At 38.7% G+C, this 8,789-nt stretch overlaps 1 long non-coding RNA gene across 1 annotated transcript; it reads right to left on the reverse strand.

Moving 5' to 3' along the window:
* Positions 1-3,321: 3,321 nt before the first annotated feature.
* Positions 3,322-8,442, reverse strand: LOC143884550 (uncharacterized). The gene is made up of 3 exons (XR_013252966.1): positions 8,377-8,442; positions 7,305-7,345; positions 3,322-4,245 (listed from the first exon to the last, which is right to left on the reverse strand). It is a non-coding gene; the product is annotated as an uncharacterized LOC143884550 (long non-coding RNA).
* Between the last annotated feature and the right edge of the window lie 347 nt (positions 8,443-8,789).

Raw genomic sequence — 8,789 nt, forward strand, 5'->3', positions numbered from 1 at the left:
TCGCGTCCCCCGTATATGCATGAGACTCTTGTTGTCTGCAAACGACAATCTTGCCTTTGAATGCTTTTCTTTTAAAGCAAAAAATAAATGAAATGACGTTGTCGTTTATAAATAGACATTACTGTTACTTAAGAACGACAATGTTATTTAAAATACGTTATATAAAAACGACAGCGTTATTTAAGATAGAAGATTGGTTCCGTAGTATTGCAGTAGCTTTAAGAACGTCAATGTTATTTAAATTACTGGCATCGTCTTTTCCACTGGACCCAGGTTGAATAGGTGATTCGGTTCCTTCAAATAGGCCCATTAATGGAAACCCTAGATCCAAAACGACAACATTTTCTAATTGAACCCTTGTAACTCCTGATCAACCCGTTGTTGGTTAAGGTAGTCCACCCATTCCTTAAAATAATTAAGAAAAATACATTTTTCGCTTTGCTTCCGAAATGAAACAGTAGTAGAACGGCAGCGTTATTTAACATAACGGCAGCATCTTTTCCACTTGAGCTGGAATGAATACAGTAGTCCATTGTTCCTACATACGGACCCATTAACGGAAACCCTAGATCCAATACCGGCAATGTTTTTTAATTGACCCGTTTTAACTTCCGATCGACCGGTCGTAGATTAAGGTAGTCGATCCCTTTATGGTCTTCAATATTATGATGGCAACGTCATTCACTAATCGACCCATCTTGTTATTCATTTGATCCCAACTTTTAAATAACTTGAACCCAATAAAAGAGAATGACTGAGGTGTATTATCTTCCACAAAATCTGAGGAGGCGATCAGGGCTGTAATGGTGTCAAGAAGGGCAACGTACTGGGTCTTTTTTGCTCCACTTTTTTCAGGATTCATGTGTGTCTAGAACTAAAGTCCAAAACTACCCGCACAGCGTAGTTGTTTGCAATCTTTGCCCGTATTTCATACTTTTCTCATTTGTGACCATAATACGCATGTAGATTTTTTTAACTCATTGAAAAGGCCAAAATATCTTTATACGAGGAAAGACAAAAATTACCTTGTAAAAGGATTGAAATACCCATGGCATTCAAAGATATGTTCTAAATCAAGAGTGTGTCATATGATTTCTATTTATACTAGCATTCTTGTACATGGGGGTGGAAAAAAGTGAGCCACCTAATTAAGGAGACTATAAATAGTTGTACCCATGCTCTATATTTTTCCCACGCCAATCGCAGTGCCGAAGCAACATGGATCAAATCCCGAATCTCAGTAGTGAGATTTTCAAGTTTCCAAGCTAACGCATTCAATGAGTCAAACTTCTCTCTTGTCCAAGCTTTTTCAGCAAGCTTGATTTCAAGAGAGATTTGATACATCTCTTCTCCTTTTATCCAAAAATCCTCTTGTTTCTCTCATTCCAAATGTTCCAAATTAAAGCATAAGGAATAAGCTTCCACATCGGTTGCTCCATGTTGAGTGGTGGTTATTTTGGCTGTTCTTCCAATTTCCTTCTTTCGTGTTTATTAAACACACCAATAAACACACCTACCGGGAGACAATTGGTATTCTTCTTAATTTAAGAAAAATCTAGGTCTTTGGGAGACTTAATTTATATTATGTCAATTAGTTAATGCTGTAGAATTGAGATACATCAAAGAACTTCATTTGTTTTCAGTGACTTTGGGTGTAGTTTTCCTTTTAATTAGTCTAGTGGAAACTAGTTTTGGATTCGATTCTGTTTGAGGCTCCACAAATAACAGTTGCAGATTGAGGAAGGTAGACCTTGCTTACATCTGTAGGTTAATTGATCACCAGAAGTTTATTTAGGCTGTGGTGGGGGGAATGTCTACAAGTAACGCTGGCTTAAGCTATGTTTGTCAATTATGCATGACATCTTGCATGATCTATTCATTTTTCATCGTCTTCTGTGTTTTCTTTGTTTCCAATTGAGAGAGAAGGAAAAAATAAATACTCTGCATGTGAGTTGAGTATAATAAGAACCGTTAGCTGTATTGTGGAACAGGCATGCGTGTTGAAAAGCTTGCTATTTTACACAAGTTGATTGTAGATAGTAGGTATTGAAATCCTTCTTTTAAAATTGTTAAAATCTTATACGTTGTCAATCATGACAGTAGTGAAACTCATGGTAAACCATCCCACTTCACCTGTAAACTATTAGGTAGCTGAGGTTGTACAAAAACTTCTCCTTTTATATCTTGCGGACCATGAAAGTTTGCTATAAAGCTTGAAATTTTACTATAAGATGGCATAAGTTCTGATGCGTCTTCTTTTTGTGCAAATGGAATAGGAAAGAGAGAGGACTTTTTATGCTTAGTCTCTAATTAAAGGTTATTTGTTCTTAAGCAAAGGCCCCTTCTCTGGAAAAATTTTTATCTTTGTTTTTCACAGTTTGTAGTATAAGCTGCACAAAAAGAAGAGGACGGAGAGATGATTACCGCTTAGGAGAAGAAGCTTTTCTCGTTCGAAACTCTTCTAGCTTCCACCCAAGATTTCACCTAGAAACTAAGCTAGGGGAGTGTGGTTTTGAGGCTATATGCAAGGTAACATGGAGTTTTCTTCGCTTTCCCTCTCTGATTTATTAGTGATATTTTGTTTTTTTTATCATTATTTTTAAAAGGAGTTTCTGATTTTGTTTTATTTACAGTTTTTTTTCTTGGCCCAGTGTAAGATAAGAAGCCTGACGGGATCCACCGCTGGTGACATGGGGGCATGAGGAAGGACATGGCTCAGCCAGCACATGACTCAGCAAAGGTCTGGATGGATTTAGTTCTGTTTCTGTATTGCTTTTCTTCTTTTGGGGTTGGTAAGGAGTAAGGACAATGGTGACTGTTCTGCAAGTGAGTGAGTTGGGTTAGGGTTTCTAAATGTTAATTCTTACTAGGACAAAACTTGCCACTGTAATTTTGGCTTTTAAATATGCAAGTGCTGGTCATTTTGGTCATTTGCATTCCGATTCCCATCTTGAAAATGATTCCAAAAATTTTATATGGAACAATGCTAACCATTGGATCATTAGCATGCCAATTTATCTAAGCAATTGTTCATTATCAGTGGATCATCAAACTGGAATATATATAGATAGCTGTTTACTTTTGTGATGATTATCCGATTTCCATGCCATTGATCAGATAATTGAAGCATAAAAGAGGCGAGACTTTCCATGTGTGCCAGGTCCTATGGTACGGCCCACCAAATAAGGATGAATTTAGTGGGTCCCAGATAAGCTTTGCTTCGATAAGCTTTAATCCTAGAATGTTGGTTAGTCGTCGTGTCGTTTTCTAGGCAAGCTTGGATGGCTAGGATCATCACATGCATTATTGAAACTGTTAAGATGCCTGTAGAAATTATTCATGTTATTGAAACTGTATGAGAAACATCATAAGAGGGGCCACTGTCATCCAGATTATTCATGGCCAGGCCTGTTGCTGCGGAAATGCCGTTACCACATTCCAAATTCTGACTAAATTTGAAATAAATTTCACTAAGCCATCCACAATAAACACGTTGGAATCTTCTATTATCAGCGGAGATTGAGAGGGACCAGAGTAATCACTTACACAGTTCCCCTCGTTAATTGTGCATTTTGAGGAATTCTCTGTACCGACATTATCGAAGCCAAGATTTACAGTTCAGCATCTCGGATCTCTGTAACTGTTCATCAACTAGGTGCAATATCGTTCCCCAGCTAGAACCATTTTCCCACCGAGAATCTTCCCCGTCAAAAAACTCCAAAAGTAGGTCTCTAGGTCTCTCTAAGATGTTTCAATAGCCCGCCTCTTGTTGGACAACGACTCCTGTTCGTTACCATCTACAACCCATTGGTGGGAACACTTTGATTCGATTCTGAGAGTAGTTTCGCAAACCATTTTTTCATCTTATAACGCCGTTAAACAAACCACCATTTTCAATGCAATAGCAATTCCACAGAAAAGAAGACACGGCAGAATTTCCCTGATTCCAAACACAACAAATTCAAAGAAAGCAATAAAAATTCTCCTGGCTCAAACTCAAATTGGGAGGAGCATATGACTATGTATTGGCAGCGTGTGGGATCCCTCACAAGCTGCCCTTTGGGAGGAGCATATGACTATGTATTGGTGGTTGCTTGAAACGATTCAGCTCCTCTTTCAGAGAGTCATCTTTTTTTGTTGTTGTTTGGTCTGCTTTTATTTTGTTGTTGTTTGGTTGCTTTTTGTTTCTCATGTATATCTTATCCTTCTTTCCATATATCTCGTCGGGGTCCTGCCTAACCCCAGCTTACCAATCAAAAAAAAATTGCACCAGTCAAAATTCAGAGCAATAAGAAAATCAAAGCCAAGACCAACAAATATTGAAATCAATAAAAAAAGGACCAATCAAGTATACCCAATCAAATTTTTTCACTTAAGTGAGGAGATATATTGTATAGGCTATCCACCTAGTGTGGGCCATATTAGATTATCCAACGGCCAGGAATAGTTCTCTTAGGAAATCATGATCATAGGATCAAGATCTAACACCTCCAACCTAAGTTAGGGTCCACTAGATGGGTGATCAAGATCGATGATCGGATAAGATGGGTGTTATGAATTTGTAGCAGAAATTGAAATTAGGAAAAAGTTTATGGGTCTCTTTGGGTATCTCTAATAATTATTTGTATATAATCTTGCATTGAAATGGGTCTGAAGTTAAATATAATTATTTGCAAATAATGGTTATAACAGTCTTAGAAATGATATAGTTAATGTCTTCCTAAGGAGTCTCAAAATCCCATCTGCAAATAAGATTAGATTAAAATATGCTTATTTGCAAATAGGAAACTGGATTCCAAAGACGCTTACTTAATACCCACTGAATATTTTTAAAAGCTTAACGGTGGTTGGTTATTTGACAACTATAGCCCTTGTGAGTAGCTTAAAAAACAGTTTGCGGATAGATGGAAGCTTGTTGTGGTTCGGTTGAGTTTTGGATTTCCCGTCTTGAATTAGCAGTGGCTCAAGCGTCACTAGGGGAGTGCAACTTGGGTTGGGCTCAACCCGAATTGACAGGTTCAAGCTGATTTTGGCTTGGGTGGAGAAAAGACAACCCGATCGGGTTATGACTAAGGTCTTGGGCAACTCGATCAAACTGCGTCCACCTAATATTTTTTACTGTGATTTTTAAAATCTCAAAGTTATTTCTTTATAATTTTTTCAGTTTAGCCATAAGCGAATCCAAAACCAACCCGCCTCGATTTCAGAAATCAGGTTACATGGCTTGGATTAAGGGTTGGGAGATTTAGAGGCAGGTTGGGTTAAGTTTGACCCTTCCAAACCTGAGGTTCAGAATGGGTTGGATTCGTATTGAGATAATATTACCTTGGATTTGGCTGGGTTAAGTTAATTGCCTTTTATTGATGATAGTAAAAGTAGATTTTGCAGGCAAGCCCTCTTTCTAAAATCGCGTCAGATGGTTCACCTTTTATTGTTCATAAGGCATGCATGATGTTAATATCCCCCGCCCGGGGACAGTTGGCTAATGTTAAACGTTAGGATATGTCACTTTCCCACCATTTGACCGGTCTCTCTCTCTCTCTCCACACACACAACAGGAACAGTTGGTGGGCCCAACAGAAACTGTTAGTGGAATGGTGGGCCCATCTTTAAACAATGTAGGCCCCGCCCATACCACTGTAGGATAATCCAAACCGTCCATTTGATGGGCCATAAACGTAAATAGGTTGCGTCCCAAAATATCATTTCCATAGGCTGATCCTAGCCCTCCGATCTAAATAGAAACTACATCTTATGCAACCTCTATAGATTGTAGGGTTGTGATCATCCGTACGGAAATGATTTTTGGGGCACAACCTATTTACATTGTGGCCCATCAAATGAATGGTTTGGATCATTCTATGGAGTTGGTCGTAAAGTAACATTAAGGCCCGTCCACAACATAGGACGATCCAAGCCGTCCATGGTTTGGATAATCCTATTGAGTTGGTCGTACATTAACATTAAGGCCCAATCGTAGGCCCCACCGATTTTTTTCAAATTGAAGCGTACCGTCCACAACATAGGATGATCCAAGCCGTCCATGGTTTGGATCCTCCTATGGTGTGGTTCGTACAGTAACATTAAGGCCCAATTTAGGCCCCACCCATATTTTTGAAAATGAAGTGTACCGTCCAGACCATAGGATGATCCGAGCCGTCCATTTGATGGGCCATAACGTAAATGGGTTGTGCCCCCAAAAGGGTTGGCCCATCAAATGAATGGTTTGGATCATCCTATGGTCGTACAGTAACATTAAGGCCAGTCCACAACATAGGATGATCCAAGCCGTCCATGGTTTGGATAATCCTATGGAGTTGGTCGTACACTAACATTAAGGCCCAATCGTAGGCCCCATCGATATTTTTCAAATTGAAGCGTACCGTCCACAACATAGGATGATCCAAGCTGTCCATGGTTTGGATCATCCTATGGTGTGGTTCGTACCAATTTAGGCCCCATCCATATTTTTGAAAATGAAGTGTACCGTCCAGACCATAGGATGATCCGAGCCGTCCATTTGATGGGCCACAATGTAAATAGGTTGTGCACCAAAAATCATTTCCGTAGGGATGATCAGAACCCTACAATCTATAGAGGTTGCATAAGATGTAGTTTCTATTTAGATCGGAGGGCTGGGATCCGCCTATGGAAAAATATTTTGGGACGCAACCTATTTACGTTTATGGCACATCAAATGGACGGTTTGGATTATCCTATGGTGTGGTATGGGCGGGGCCTACGTTGTTCAAAGATGGGCCCATCATTCCACCAACTGTTTCTGTTGGGCCCACCAACTGTTCTGTTGTGTGTGGAGAGAGAGAGAGAGAGAGAGAGAGAGAGAGAGAGAGAGAGAGGTCAAAAGGTGGGAATATGTTAGCCAGCGGTCGCAGGGGGCGGGGGGAGGAATATCAGCGCCCCCCCCTAATTAATGTTATTATTTAAAAAAAAAAATTAAAATAATCTTATCAATAAATATAAACTAATGCACAGTGAATCCAAAGAGGTCCTAATATTCTTAGCATTAGCATTAATGTATATTTGTTTAAAATTTTTACTAGAGTTTTTATATGGTGCCTTAGCATGAAGAAACGTGCAGGCGGTACCACCCTTGATATTTGATCCTAAGGCAGCTCACTTGTTTTAAGAGGCTGCTGTTGGATCGAATACCAAGTGCGGAAATTTTGATGTAACGCCTACGCTCCAGCACCATATAATATCTCTTATAATTGAGATAATATTAAAAAAACAAAGAAATTGATATTCCATCCACATATAAAGAGCAAAGAAGTTTAGATTCATACCTCTTTTTCCTATATCACCCATTCCATTCAACATCTTAATCCTGTCAATTGAAACTTACATATATAAGCACAAGGAACAAAAAAAAGATAATGGTATTTTCATCTCTTGTTTTGGTTACTTCTACCATTTCTCTTTCACTCAAGCTCATTTTTTAGAGCTTCAATTAACTAGTTAGAATGAATGAAAGAATTTTAAGAGTCCACCAGAAGGATAAAAAAAAATTGCTGGCAATTGTCTTTATATTTTAGTTATTAAAGGAAGGTGATCTTCCTGAGATTTTTTATGGTGGATGCACATGTAGATCGGTACTGGCGGTACCACCTTATATATTTAATCAACCACCATCACACTTTTTAAGGTGCTTACGGAGGATCAAATATCAAATTGAAGTTCCTTTTAGATAAAAATGGAACAAGGTTGTTTCAAATTACCTTTTTTAGTGTAAAAACGGATTTGCTAGGGACTTTCAAAGGAAGGAATTTAGTGTCGGGCTGTTACATGAGAGAGCAGCTACCTCAGAAGGTTTAAATGAACAAACCAAAATCTGCCGACAAATCAGCATGTGTGGCTGCTCTCTCATGTAACAGCCAGCCGCGAAATGCCTTTCTACAAAGTGTGGAATGCTGGTTTTCATGTGATGTGCCCGGTACAATTATGTTTCAAAAGCTATGTCATCTACGCAATTCCAATGTCTAAAAATGTATGTTTTTTTTAGTTGGACATGAAGGGCCAAGAACTACAAACTCAAGTGCATTACACTTTACCCTGAAGGAAGGGGTAGTCTTATTTGTGATCCATTTTTCTAACTTGATTTCTTCCCCAGTCTCATGAGGTAAGTTATTTGTTGTCTAACCCAATAAAAGTACTGCCCCATGCTTAAATAAGCAAATGATGATTCACAAAGGCCGTGTTTGGAATTTGGATTGCAGGAAATATTTCTGGTTGAATATGAAAAACCTTAGATCTATCACCCAGATTAAAACAGATGAAAAATCCTACAAATGAAAAATGAGAACCCAATAGGAAATAATAAAACCTCAAATGGTAAATGGAGAAAAAGAAAATCCTCACCTTCTCAAGATGATTCCATCTCTTTTTCTTCCTCATCTCCTCCTCTCTTTCCTCTCAGCGCTAATGTGAAACAAGGGAGGAGGAGGTGTCGTTTTATAATAATCCTAAAGGTAGTGATACCTCCACCCCTTATTTAGAAAAAGAATCTTCTAGATTGACAATTAGGTAACAGCTGGAGTCATGACGTTTGAATTACGTGGACAGACAATTTGACAAAAGGGCCAACATATCCATGACATTCAATGATAAGTTCCCATTTAAGGATGTGGGAATATCATTTCTATTTACTAGTAAGTACAGAACGATCTTCAAAGATTTTAGAAAATCGTTCTGGAGAAGATGTCGAGAAGGACATCCCCTCGCATTGCTCTACGTGGTTGACAACTAAACACTATTCACGACAGTTTGAAAAG

This window comes from Tasmannia lanceolata, unplaced genomic scaffold (assembly GCF_043159265.1).
Source record: "Tasmannia lanceolata isolate RefF3 unplaced genomic scaffold, GAP_Taslan_0.1 ptg000002l, whole genome shotgun sequence".
NCBI lineage: Eukaryota > Viridiplantae > Streptophyta > Magnoliopsida > Canellales > Winteraceae > Tasmannia > Tasmannia lanceolata.